The sequence below is a fragment of the Psammomys obesus genome, unplaced genomic scaffold (genome assembly GCF_907164565.1).
Source record: "Psammomys obesus unplaced genomic scaffold, mPsaObe1.curated_primary_1811, whole genome shotgun sequence".
NCBI classification, from domain to species: Eukaryota; Metazoa; Chordata; class Mammalia; order Rodentia; family Muridae; genus Psammomys; species Psammomys obesus.
This window is the reverse complement of record NW_026585626.1, coordinates 3633512-3648243: the sequence shown is the minus strand read 5'-3', so window position 1 is coordinate 3648243 and position 14732 is coordinate 3633512. Positions and strand designations below refer to the sequence as shown.

Genomic DNA, 14732 nt, shown 5'->3' with positions numbered 1-14732 from the left:
GTGTGTGTGTGTGTTTCAGAATGGTAATCAATGGATTTATTTTCCTAGAAGTCAAATTGTCTATGGTTCTCAGAGCTACACTTCCAAAGTTACAATCAGCAATTTTTCTTCAGAGCCCAAAGGAAGGATAGGAGTAAAAGACAAGAGAAGAAGAGGGACATCAGAAACCACTAGAAGAGCCTGGGAGAGGGTGTTCTTCCCCTGTATTCTCAGTGGGCTACCAACTGGATGTGTGACAACGCCAGAGGACAAACTCTGGGACAACATCAAAGGCCCAGCTCCAAAGAGAAAGCCACAACCCCGAACAGAAGGAGAGCTTCCTGGTACACCACAGAAATGGGCCAGCAGTGAGAGGAATAGGGAGTGTAAAGGGATGGGATTAACAGGTTTTGTTTTTAATTTTTATTTTATTAAAAACATTTCCTAAAAAAATTTAATATGTCCTTTCCTTTATGTCTGGGTGACATACCTGACTACGGGCTGGCTTTGAGAATTGTAGGAAGTGGGAAGAAGGCAGCAGCATCTCCCCATGTTACCATCTCTGACCTGAGATCTAAAGAGACCTTTGCTCAATGTGAATTATGAGCCAGTCCCTCAGATCTCAGCTCTCTCTGGGTTCTTGGCCCTGACAACTTGGAAAAACCAAAGTCTTGACTTGACGTTAAATTCCTTGAAACTTGGGGTCAGGAAAAAAAGTGTTCTCAAAATCACCAAGGATTTATGGATGGGAGCCTTTCTCCCATGGTGTCCCCTTTCTTGAATGAAGGCAGATGGGAAAATAGGTGTGGGACCAGGAGACAGGAGCTCAGGAGATGCCACTCAGGGACCCACACTCAAGTTTATAATCACCTCCACTCATGCCCCAACCCAGCCAGAAGTTCTGCGATGCCTGCAAGGGTGCAGAGGTGTCAAGAGCTTCATGGAAACAGCAGCCTAGACCCCAACAGAGACCCTAGGAAACAAATCTAAGGAGATACAATGGCCTCATCTCATCCCGAGGAACATGGCCCCATCACAGGGTAGAGGGAGGGACCTGGAGGTGAGGGCCAAGAAAATGAGCAAAAGTGAGCAAAGGAGCAGAGCGGGTTGGGTGGAAAAAGGATTTCCAGTTTTCCCAGTAACACCCAGACAGCAGCAGGAACAGGGCAGGGGCTCCTCTGGAAACATTGGCGGCTACAGGCTCTTATGATCTCTGACACCCTGGGCTTCAGCCTCTTCCTTGGCAACCTCTTCCTCTGGAGGAGGTCCCTGACCAGCATCTGGCTCAGAGGGGTTACTGTTCTTCTCCACCTCTATAGGTAGGGTCCTCAAACCCTCCATGGCAGCCACCTCCTTGTCCTTCTCTTCATGGTCTCCTGACTCCTTGGGACTTTTAGGAGAGTCCTCTAGCATGTCCCCTGCTCTCCTCTTCAGCACCCCTTTTTCATTCTTCTCCTTGGTTCACTCATCGATGACCAGTTTCTCTTCTTCATCACTGCTACCCTCTGCCTTGCCTTTCTTATCACCATCATCCTCATGGGCTCCAGGCTCCAACTCAGGCTCTTCCACACAGCTCTTTTTCTGGGAGGACTGTTAGCCAGAGGCCTTCACTTTAGGGTTGTTCTCCATCTCCCTCGCTGTACCTTTCCCACTTGTTGGGCATGCCAAACTTCTCCTTGGATTCCTTGTAAGGGAAGAAGAGGCCTTTGGGACCTAGGAATTGCGTCTCCTGGGTCCCCTCCCCAGCCAGAAAAAAAAAAAAAAAAAAAAAAGACTTGGTACTTGTTGGCTGTTGATTTCCCTGCAGCCTCGTCAATCTGGAAGTGCAGGCTTCCAGGAAGGCAGAGTGCAGCAGCACGGGCCGAAGAGCAGAATGTGGAGCGTGGAGTGGGCTTTATGTGCACATGGGTGGGCAGTGGGTGCTAGCCCACGAGGATCGGATGCCTGCTGGGCAAGCTCCCTTATTGTGTTCTTGACACTTCACTCCAGAGCCGACATTTTTTTTTTCAACTAAAGAAAACGCTTAAAACGATGAAATAACACCCCCAATTTTTCCCTGAAGATGAGAACTCTGCCATTCACACTGGGGTAGCTGAGGCAGCAGCATTGGCTAATTATCCCACAGGCACCTAGACATTTTCTACCTTTCTCTGCATTGGGTTTGGGACCACGCGACTGTGCCTCCAAAGGAATGGAGGCAGAGCTGATGTGTGACTGTCCTGAGGTGTGAACATTTACTAGCATCCTGGGTAAGCCTTCACTTCTCTCTTCCTATGTTAAACAGTAGCCCTGGGAACCTCTAGCCCTCGAGGACCAGGGAACCTAGATCCCCGACTCACTGTGTGAAGGAGAGTTGCCCCTAAAGCCAGCCAGGCCACATCCACCAGTGAACAAGACAAGGCTCTGATGTTGAAGGAACAAAGCCTATCCTATCCTGAGGAATACACTATAAATTATAGGGATAGCCTTATATATTTAAGCTTTATATTCGATTATTCTGATCTTAAAAACAAAACAAAACAAAACAAAAACCCACAAGAGCTGGTCTGTGATTATGAACCTCAATTTATAAGAGACAAAACTAAGTTTAGGAGAAGACCACACCATGGGTAGTAGGTGGCCAGACCAATGTTTGGCTCATGCTACTTTCCCCATACTCTGCAATTTCCTAACTCCCTAGCTTGTGTCATAAAGCGGGCAGGACCTCTGCGGGAGTGACCGTCCCGGCGTACCGGGTCTGGCAGACTAAATGAAACACCTTGAAGGACTGAAAGGCTAAGTGGCCAGCAGACAGGTGCGCCTAATTTCAGGGGTTCAGATTCTTATGTCAACAAGAGGCCGTTGACTCCATCGTCTGTTCAGACTCCAGGGTGGTCCCCGGGTTGGTGGGTCCCAAGTTTGTTTCTCTCTAGCAGTCAGTGCACAGATCTTTAGCTAGAATGACAGGCTTCAGAGTGCAAGTAAAGCCCATGTGCTCTGTCAGAAAAACCCTCAGCCTCCCTAGAGCAAAGTCGGGAACTCGTGTTTCCTTCCTACCTCCCTGTTTACCCATTGCCCATTTTTTTTTTGTAAAGGCAATCATTGAATATGCAAAACTCGCTCTTTATTATCTCATTTAATTCTCACAAAACCCAGGCTAATGGTGTGTGTGTAAGTTGACTTAGATCAGGAGGTTTCTGTCTTCAATGATAAAATGCTCCATTTCTTGAGCACACACTATATGCATTATCTGAGCAAGATCCACAGCTATCCCCCAAGGTCGGTATCACCGTGCTTCTACAGTGAAGAGTTTGAGAACTGAGAAGTTTCAAATTATGTTTCGAGGATCCCCGAGCTAGGAAGCCCTCAACAGTAACTCATGAAAGCCAAGGGGAATGGGGAGCATTTGTCCATTTCCATCCCTCACTGAGGCTGTTCTACAAATATGTGTGTCTGATGTATATTTGTGATGGTTTTATTGGCCATGATAAATTTAAGAGTTCCTCAGGTATAGTGTGGTTTTGGCTTTACCCCTTCTCAGAGAAGGATTCGTGAGTCTCTCTGATGCCTTTCTGCTGTAGCAAGGAGGGCTGCCTTTGACCTGGCAGAGTCTCTCCTTGCTTGGGGCTTTCTGTAAATGTTTGTAGCATGGGCTTCACTCACTGTCTGTCTCTGTGTTGGAGTAACTCTCCAAGTTTTCACCTCCACATCAGGCTCCTAGGGATTCTTCTCCATGGGACCTGTGAGTTGTCATAGTCCAGGATGTGACAAGGATGCAGTTCCGTCCTGCCACAGTCATTTCACATCCTCAGTTCTTGATATGAATGAGTCCCTAACTAGCATGCTCCCTTGCACAGCTCAGGCTACTGAGACAGGAGACTATCCTTAACTGAGGCTTTCTGTGCAGCTTCTCTGGTTAACCCCCTCCATTTGTGACTCGGTGTGCCCTGTAGATGTCCTCTAGAAAGAGGGTGTTGACGTAAGCTGCGACTGTGCCTTTAGACTGATTCTTCATTCAGATACATTTGCTGAGTACCACTGTTGTCTTAGAACCTGCGCTGGCCACTGAAGACGAAGGGGAAACTGGCTTTGCCGGTCCTAGTTGGTGTGGAGGCCATAGCTAGTGCACACTGTCCTAGGTGTCTGGACACCTTTACTGATTTCCTCATCCTCAGCTCCCACAACACCCTGCCACCCCACACTTTTGCCTTTACCTAGTCATTACATTCATACACTTAGCCCTTTAATACCAGTTTTCATGATTCTTATAATTCCCTGTGACCCATCTACCCATCCGCTCTGGCCTGGGCCGTCTTAGTCACTGTGGATATACAGACACACAAACTTTCAAGGGACTCCTGGTCTCCCACTCAGCTTGAAGTCGCAAGTTTCTAGAGCTGTGGTTTGACCTGTTTCTCCAGCTTAGCCCCTAACCACACACACACACACACACACACACACACACACACACAATCACACAATCACACACACACACACACACACACACACACACACTCACACACACACAAACACACACACTCCTAGAGAACCCAGCCTGGTCCCTAGATTCTGTACAGACTGGCATTCTTGCCTCTGTGGAATTGTCCAGGCCGAAATGAAGACATCTGGAAGAGACACTTGTGCCCCACCCTTTGACTACCACAGCACTGAAACTGTACCAAGGAAGTGGAATTTCCCCAGAAGCCTCATACTGAAAAAAGCACAGGCCAAAGCCCTCGTGTCAGCCAGGGGAGGAGCTTGTCTGCAGAAAGGTTGCACACAGTTCTGACGACTTGGCTCATTGCTTTGCAGGGGGAAATGAAGCAGAGACAAAGATGGGCTCAGCGATGGAGACCACACCCTGACCAGGGCTGCTTGCCCTCTATTTAAACCTAACCCTCAGCGTCAGGACCTTGAAGATGGATTTGGGGCTCACTGGACCGATTTATTTATTCATCTTCCTAATGTGGCCAGTGACCAGATCTCCTTTACTTTAACTTGTCTTTGTAATTGGCATGTTGAGGATGGCTGGCCAAGCCTAGCAAGTTAGGGCTGCAGGGCTCAGGTCTGACCCTAAAGACCACAGTAATATTGGTGGCTTCCCACATGGACCGTCCCTTCTGTGACTCTTCTGACTCAACTCCTCCCTTCTTTGCTCCTTGATGCCTACAATATGGACCCACTACCTTGCTCATCTGGATCACACTGTTTTATCCATCCCTATCTGGGGGTGGAGGCCTCCTAAATGCCCCTTTTTCTTCTGCCTCCACTCTAAAACAGAACCTGTTTTCTGTCATCCCACAGAGTCCTTCCATATCCCTCATGCTCGCCGTACATGGAGAGGCAGTTGTCTGTCATCGAGTCCTTTCTCTTTACCAGCTCTGGATTCCATGCAGGAGGACAAGGCCACTTGACATTTTCTAGCTTCCAGGAACTGAGTGGACAATAATTTCATCCTAGTGGGAAACCAATGAGCACCAGAGTGTGGCTGGCCCCCAGAAGTGGCTCTGGGGAGAAATGCCCAGGGGGATATATATTCAGAGGCATCTGAGGGAGGGGAAGGACAAATCTACTCCCTTGCTCAGCCCTCCTGACTGTGGCGCCAGGTCCCCAGTACCCCCTCCTGTCTTTGGCTTTCCTGTGGTCACCCGACTTCTGCATCAGTGATCCTGGTAAGACGCAGAGCTATTTCAAGGAACATGGCAGCAATGGCCTTCAGGAAAAGCATGTTGAGAACTCACTAAGGTGAGAAGTTTTGTGACAGAAGGAGTCAGTCCCTGGAAGTCAACCCCCTGATGATTTTACAGAGTAGTACAGAACAAAAAAACAAAAACAAAAAAAGAAGGAAGAAAAAGAAAAAGTGGGATTGATTGCTTGCTTGTCCTATTTGTCTGCATTCTTGCATTGTTCACATGGGTTACAGGAAGAAGATGGCACTTGTTTATGAGTCTGGAAAACTGTGCTATCCCCTTGTCCTGACTGTCATATAATGATGGGTTCTGTCACTGTCAGCCTCTGCTGCCACAGGAGGCCATGCCAGGGTGGGAGAGAAGAACCAGAACTCTGCAGAGCTCATCTGCCAGTTCAGATGTCTCTTCTCCTGGTTCGTGTGTGTGTGTGTGTGTGTGTGTGTGTGTGTGTGTTTGGTGGGGGGGGGGTGTCTTTTTCTCCCAGAACTCAGTGTGGGGACCAGGAGAGTCAGAGGCTAGGAAGTTGATAGGGTAGAATGTTGAATTGTAACAGGGAAATTTTGGAGGACATGGTCAGGGACACTTCAGATGGTCGTGCTTATATGGTACAGGGTCTTAGAAAAGTCTACAACCCACCTTATAGTCTACACCAAGACTGTCAAAATTAGAAGCATATTTTTTTGTCTTTACAGTGGAATAAAATTCAATGTTAAAAAGGAATACATCATTAATAAATAGGACAGTGTGACTGAATTTCAAAGTAATTACACTGAAGAAAGTGGTCAGATGTTATATTATTCTATTTATTAAAAACCCTTCAAAATGCTAACAGGTAACCGAGGTTAGTGAGCTCCAGGCCAGTGGGAGACCCTATATTTAAACACCTACACCCTGCACATAAACAGGCACTCAGGCACACAGGCACACTTGTATAAGCACATACACACACTGTGTACACACAGGAAAGGGCCCCAAAACTCACAAAGTTGATAGACGTTTTTTTATTCTCCTGACTGCAGCAATGACTTCACAAGCTACTTTTTATTTGCTTAGTTATTATATTTATTTGCTTATTTATTTATTCCTACATATTCTCTTCCCCTGGATTTAGGTACCTGTCAAAAATCATGAAATTGTGCACATGAAACAAATTGAGTTTATTGTTTGCCAATTATATCTTTATGAGGCTGATGAAAAATTTCTTAATTGTGTATGTGTTTTCAACCCAATAATTCCATTTCTGGTAACTCTCCAAGGAAATAATTGAAGAAATGCACAGTTTGTGTTTAAGGTTGTCAGCGTGTGGCACGGAAAAGTGCGAACAACCAGGCTGCCCGATAAAGGGGTTTGGCTACACAGACGATGTTGTAATAAATCCTAGATGGTGATGATGGGCTAGTCTATATGCTTTATAAATTAAAAAAAATAAAAATTAAAAAAATATATATATATATATTTACTTTGATAAAGAAAATGTATGTAGCATGGAGTAGGTGGACTCCCTGTTTACCACCAAATGTGAGCACCGGGATAGTGCTAAGCTATCATGTAAAAGAAGACTGAAGAGTTATACAAAATGTCCATGGTGTCATTCCTGGGTATTGGGTGGAATTGCCGTCCTTTGTCTGCTTCACGCTCCATGCAGTACTCCAGTTTTATTCTTTTGGAACATGCCGCTTTTGAAGGTAGAAGACAATGAAAGGCAATAAACAGTCTCCTCCTCCTCTGCTTCCCCCTCTCTTTTCCCTCCTTCTCCTCTCCTTCTGTCTCCTCTCTCTCCTTCTCTTCTCCCTCTTCCTTCTTTCTCCTCCACCATGCATTGACTGTTCAAACAGAAGCAGTTTCCCCAGGATGCAGATCTTTCAAGTAGGCATACTTGAAGTTGACACACTTCGAGATCAGCTACACCGCTTGTTGACACAGTGATAAATTGATACCAAAACGTAGTTTGTTTGTTTTTAAATAAGTAATAATAGGATGCCATTATGTTACGGGTGTTTTTTCCCTCCCGACCTCAAGCTCCTGGGATGAAGACTCATGAGTCTCAAGATATTTATTTACAAATGCCTAGGCCATATTGCTAGGCTCTTCTCTGGCTAGTTCATAACTTAAAATAACTCATTATACTAATCTACATTCTGCCATGTGGTTGGTTACCTGAGCTTAGGCACCATGCATCCACCTTACTCCCATCTTGCCAGCTGAATTCCACTTCTGGCTCTATCCCAGAATCGTCTCTGCCTACCGGATGCCCCACCCCTATTTTCTGCCTAAGTTATAGGCCTTAGGTTTTTTTTTTTTAATTGACAGGTGTTGCATTTATTCAGTATACAAGAGATTCCTTCTACATAAACATATGCTTACATTGGTTTATTTTGCATGCATATGTGTGTGGTGGTAGAGGGGAGTAGAGGAGGTGGTCAGCATGCACCAGGGCCTATGTGTGGAGGTCAGAGAATAACTTGCAGAAATTGGTTCTTTTCTTCCATCATGTGGGTCCTGGAGACCCAACTCAGGTCATCAGGCTTGAAAGATAAAACAGGGTTATCTTACTGGCCCTGTTTTGTTGTTGCTGTTGCTGTTTGCTTGTTTGTTTGTTGCTGTTTGTTTTTGTGTCTGTTAAGATAGGGTCTCATGTAACAAAGGGTCTCAAATTCATTATACAGCTAAAGATGACCTTGAAATGGAGTTTCCTGCCTCCATTTCCCAAGTGCTAGGATTATAAGCACAAGACACCATGCCTGGCTGAAAATTAAAGGCTTTTTTTTTTTTTTAATTAAAATCAATCACTGTTTTCACCAGAAAAGCCCATAGAGGTTAGAAAATTGAAGCTAGAAGTTTTCACCATGTAGAGTTTTTACTTGAAAGCCTGTATTTTATCTTTGGCTGTAAATACCAACAGTTATTTTCTAGAAGGTACCTGTGAGATACCCAAGCCCAAGCAAGCATAGTTGTCTGTCAGGAGACACAGTCACGAGCAAAATCATGTTCCTTGAAGCAACAGCCAGAGAGTTAAGGTAGCAACTCAAATAATGGCACACGTAGCCTCCTTTGAGATGACCGATGTATTTTAGTTGATGGCAGAGGGATTTGCGCATATTCTTAGAGGATTAAAAATATGTGCTCAAGACCTGGACTTAATGATATTATTTATTTGCAAAGCATCCTCAGGGATCATGAAACTAAGACCTTTACATGGGGACTGGTTAGTTAGCAGAGGAGTCTAAGGACCAGTATTGCCACCAATGTGGGTAAAAGGCACATTGGGAATGCCAGGCTTCTCAGGGGGTTTTAGTGAAACACGGTATCATTACAAGCTCAGGTTCTATATGACAACTGACTTCCAGAGACTCCTGCTGGTTTAATTCTGACGCGGTATCGAAAGGGCCACCACCAATTAGATGAAATTGACGTGAAAATAGTTTCTCCTTGTGCGACTCTGTGTCTGAATAGGACCGCTTCTGAGGAGCCCCATGCAGCGCTGTTCCCCGCTGCTTTCATAATATCGTGACAAGTGTCACCAGCAGAGCAATGGGGCGGGGATAACAACGTATTTGCGTTATTCTGCGACTAGTTTTAATAGGTCCTGGGCCTTCTGTGTTTGTGAAGCACATTCAGAATGACAGAGGGACAACTTAGACGGAGATTGAGGATCAAGAAGCAGAGCATAGTGTGCAAGCGGGGTGAGCAATGACAAGAACTGAGTGGCCACGGCAGGCTTCAAAGAGAGGAGAGAGCAAGCCTTGCTGGAAAACAGGCATCCAGCAAGGAAGAGCAGCAAGTGTAAACCTGCTGGAGGGGCATGCTTGGGATGGGCGTTTGAGCAACAGCAAAGATCACTGGAAAGTTGTAGAGAATGAAGCTACAGAGTGGATATGAGCTGGGCTGTACGTGTTTTGTTACAATAACAGAAAATGGACTAGTAAACACCTCATGTGGCCAAGACCCTCTTTGAGAGTCCTAAGCTTTGTTCCTTTAACGGTCCACACCAAATGCTTTAAGCAATCTTGTGATAGGCTCCACGCCATCGGGGCGAAAAGGCCGTAAGCTGCAGCCCTTTCTTGGCCCTCCAGAGATGTCCTAAAAATTCAGGCCTTAGTGTCAAGAGAGCTGGGGAAGCTTAGGAGAGTGGAAGCAGGAGGATGGCACAATTTACATTGTGAAGAGATCAAGTTGAATACAAAGCTTTGGTCAGAGACTGTGTAGCTGGCACACAGCAGGTTTTTTAACAGAAGTATTCTGGGCGAAACAGTCTTCTGTATTTCTGTACCTGTCAGGGAATAAGGGCAGTTAGCCAGCTTTTAACCCAGTAACAAACAGTTTAAAAAAACTGAAAATTATTTCTTGTCTATGTTCTTTGAAGGCTGTGTTGGCCATAACTGTGGTGAAAAGAGAAATGAGTTAGTAATGAGGACTAATACAATCTAACAGAGCTATCTGGCAGTGAGAACATTATTAGCTAATTATAGCCTAACCTGAATTAGTACATCTAAATCTTTTGCTCACCGGACCAGGAAAGGGCCATCTTACGAGAAGGCAGCTTCCAGAGTTGAGTCATCAACATTGTATACAAAGAACAATGAATATGATTCATTCCCAAGAAAGGGCTGCAGCATGATGGCCTTTTCACCCCGAGTGTGGAGCCTATCACAAGATTGCTGAGAGTTCTGTGAGGGCCTGTTAAAGGAACAAAGCATAGGACTCTTAAAGAGTCTTGGTCACATGAGGTGTTTACTAGTCCATCTTCTGTTATTATAACAAAACACTTGAGGCTGGATCCTTAATAAAGAGAAGAAGCACATTTAGATCACAGTTGTGGGCATTCAAAGGAATGGCACTAGCTTAGCTCAGCTTAGATGAGGGCTCCTGTTGCTGTGTCTCTTTAGTGGATGTGTATGTGAGAGTGTGGATATGTGTATGCCTGTTGGTGTGTGTGTGTGTGTGCACGTGGAGGTCAGAGGATACCCTGGGCTCTTATTCCTCGGTTGCTGTTATTTTGATACAGGGGAGCTTGCCAAGTCGGCTAGACTGGCTAGCTGGCCAGCACCAGTGACCTCCCTGTCTCTCCCAGCCTTGGGATTAACAAGTGGATACCATCTTTATGTGGGTTCTTGAGGGATCAAACCCAGGTCTTAAGCTTTGAATTAGTTCTTCCATGCCAGGCCCACATCTGAGACCCTGCTTGTAAAAACTATCCAGGGTCTCATAAAAGTATTATTTCAAAAGTAATGCACTCTATGACACAATGACCTCCTCCTAAACCCCAACCCGTTAACACAGATAAGCAGCCCTCTTGAGAACAAGTTAAACTCTAGGGGATACGCGCACATGGTAGTAAGATGTGTGTGTGTGTGTGTGTGTGTGTGTGTGTGTGTGTGTGTGTGTGTTTGTGGCATGTGGAATACCGAGAGCCGGATTCATTGGTGGGTAAGGGATCATGTTAACTTGATTCCTGCACCCAACCCTAGAGATCTTTGGAGGCTGGGCCAGGGCCTTCTCCAGGCTTGTCTGTGTACTCTCAAGGAAATAACTGTCTTTTAACAATAGAAAGTCAGGGGCTTGGGAGCTAGCTCAGACAGTCAGGGCATGAGGACATGAGTTCAAGCTTCAGAACCCATGTAAAACAAGCCAGGCAGAGAGAGGTTATGTACTGTTTTAATTCTAGTCCTGGAGAGGTAGCAGCAGGTGGGTTCACAGCGGTGCTGGCTAGCCAGCCTAGCCTAATTGGTATGTGAGCCCTTGGTCTTAGTGAGAGATTGTTTTGTTTGTTTGTTTGTTTTTAAAGGTGGGTGTTAGAAAAACTGGATATCCACCTGCAGAGGAAAGAAATTGAATCCAAACCTTTCTCCCTGTACACAAATAAATTAAAAGTAGATTGAGGACCTGAACTCAAGATCTGAAGTGTTGAAACTGCTGGACAAAAACAGGATGCTCTTTAACAGAAGAGAAGGCAAGACCTTGCTGGACAGAATTCCAGCCCCTGTGGGACCCAGCCCCAGGAATCAACAGACAACTACATGGCATCCGAAGCTTCTTGACAGCAGCAGAAACTATTGACAGGCCAAAGAGACAGCCAGCAGAATGGGAGAAAAATCTTCACCAGCTATACTTCAGAACTGACAAAGGAGCTCCAAAATTAAGCGAAAACCCCCCAAACTTCCTCAACAAGCATGCTAGTGAGATGAACAGACAGCTCTCAAAAGAAGAAACCCGAAAGGCAAACAAGTATTTTCAAAAGCGCTCAACGCCCCTAGCACCAGGGACATGCAAACTTAAACTATTTTGAGTCATTGCTTCACCCCAGTCAGAATGGATCTCAGCAAGACACCTCGGCGACAAATGTTGTTAGGAAGAAGGGGAAAGAGGAACCTGTGTTCACTGCAGGTGAAAGGGCGCGAGGGTGCAGCCATTACGGAAATCAGTATAGAAGTTTCTCAAAAAATTAAAAATGAAACCACCATGTGACCCAGACGTACCACTTTTAGGCATGCACCCAGAGGCCCCACGTCGTATCACGGAGACACTGGCAAATCCCTGTGCATTCCTGCCACCCTCACGGTAGCAAGGACATGGAACTAGCCTAGAATTCCATCATCAGATTCACGAATAATGAGAATGTGGAATGCGTTCACAATGGAATCTTACTCAGCTGTTAACACAAATGGAAGTACGAAATCCTCTTGGCCACGTGAGGATCCTAGTTTGTTATGCAGCATGTATGTAAATGGGTGTAAATATGGATCAAACCTAAAATAACAGAAAGGAAACCAAGAAAGGTTTAAAAGAGGTACCGAGGAAGCAGTTGGTGAGGCATGAAAGGATATATGTTTCATGAAAATGGAAACCAGGGGCCAGATTATACAGAAGGGAGGTAGGATGGAGGACGTGAGGGGAAAAAAGAATTGCTGTAGCACACTTTGAAAATATCATATATGCTAACTAAAAAGTGAAGGGAAGAGAGACGGCTCAGTGGTTAAGAGCACTGGCTGCTCTCGCACAGGACTCAGGTTCGGTTCTCAGCACCCAGCGAGTGACCCTCGATTGTATGTAACTCCAGTTCCTGGAGACCCAACACGCTCTCCTGACTCTGGCCTGCACCTGGTGCTATACATACAAGCAGACAAAACACTCAGACACATAAAAATACAACGAAATGGATCTAAAAGGTTGCTTTGAAAAACGTTTTAAAAGACTGAGAGTAGACAGCTCTCAGAGAATAGCGCTGAAGGTTGACCTCTGGCTCCACACATACCTGTGTAAATGTGCACTTGTACCAAACACACCCATGAGCTCCAAAACAAGACTGTAGAAAGTTCTAGACTGAGCCACACGGCAGCAGCCTGATCCTGGCCCCTGTACAATGTCTTGTTATTCGCATCTGGGAGAACTTGTGGGGCTTTCTGTGTGCAGACTCCAGTGTGGTGGGAAATTGTGGACAGGAACTCTCCGTGACTTTCTTCAATTAATGCATCAGCAACTTGCCGGAGCTACTGGGAGCCCTGGCCATTTTCTCAGTCTCACACCTGACTCTCTTAGATTTAGCTGAAAAGATCCATCTGAGAGACCCTTTAACCTTTGAACTGCATCATCTGGCTCTCACCATATCTGCTTCTGAGAAGAGAACCCCCAAACCTCCCTGACACCAGAACATGCATGCACAAGTTCCTTACTCCTAGGTGACTTTGTGGGAACAGAGCCATTAGCTCTTACTCACTTCCGGGATTAAAGATGGATCACAGCTGCCCTTACCTGGACTTGTGTGGCAGTCTTTTCAGGTTCTGTCAAGTTCAGTTGGCTTGGGGACACCTTCTGGGAGGCCCTGATGGTGATCCAGGGTGATTTATAGACCTACGAAGACATTTCACAAAAGAGAAATGAATACCCAGGCGTCTCTGTTGAGAAAAGGCCAAGATGATCAGGGAAGCAAGCTATTTCCCTCAAAAAGCCATTGGGTGGCAGCTTTGGGGGTCACACCCAGCTTGGCCCACCAGACTCCTGAATGCTTTCAAATTAGCCCCTGCTTTTGATTTAGTTTCTGTCTTGGTCTTTGTTTTTCAATTTGGGTTTGTGTGAGTTCATTGTTTTCCCAGTCAAAGAAAATCTATGGGAGCACAATGGGTTTTGGAAAGAGGAGGAGGCTTTGGAGAGATCTCTCTGGGTGTGTCTGCAACTCCTTTCTCTGGGATGGCTTCATTGATTGTTAATGCATTTCCTTCAGATGTACTGTAACATTATATTGCCAAGGTCCTGAGGAGGTTCTTAAGATTTAAAATCAGAACTCATGAGATCCCCTCTCTGTCCTTCAGGAAAGAGAAGAGCAACACTTCAGAGATAGGGGAGGGACACTCAGAGACATCCAGCAAGGGAAATATTGAGAAAAGGGATAATACTCTAACTGGCCATGGGCTAGTTTCCAAAGATCAAATATGGCAAAGATGGTGTGTTGGATCAGTTGAATATCAATTTTTATATGGAGATTAAATGAGTAGTTCGACTGAGAACCAGGAATGGGTAAGTGTGCCCTTTTGAGCCCTCCCGCTGCCATGAAGTGGGCCAAGAGCATGCATTTATGAACTTGATTGTGTCTGCTTTGGAGCTCCACCACTCATCTTGCAAGTGCGGGATTTTTCTTTGAGCCAGCGTTGATGGACTCAGAAACCTGACTTCTCTGCCTCTTTCCTGAGGAGAGTCTGCAAAAGCTCTCTTGGTGTGGAGGAAGAACAGCCTTTACATACAAAGTCATTTGTTGTTAAATGTCCCCCAAAAGGACAACACTAGAAAAGAGATGACCTCCAAGTGATGAAGGGAATACAGTGCCTTCTCCACAGATTATGCCAATGATATTTGCTAAGCTAGTGTGATTATCAGGGAGGTGCTCACGAGACAAAAAACAGCAGCACACGATAGATGCTTGCTGTCAAGTTGAGTGGGTTAAGTCCCTCATCAGTATACAAAAAAAAAAAAAAAAAAAGAAAAAAATGACAGGTGACAAAGACAAGAACATGGTAACTAGAATTGCCTTTGGAAGTATTTGGTGTATTTATTCTTTTATTTGTATACATGTATGTGCACGCATATTTTAGT

The 14732-nt window shown here is 45.4% G+C and overlaps 1 pseudogene; it reads right to left on the bottom strand.

Annotated features, from left to right (window-relative positions):
• Positions 1-1173: 1173 nt before the first annotated feature.
• LOC129682319 (hepatoma-derived growth factor-like) lies at positions 1174-5686 on the bottom strand (annotated as a pseudogene).
• Between the last annotated feature and the right edge of the window lie 9046 nt (positions 5687-14732).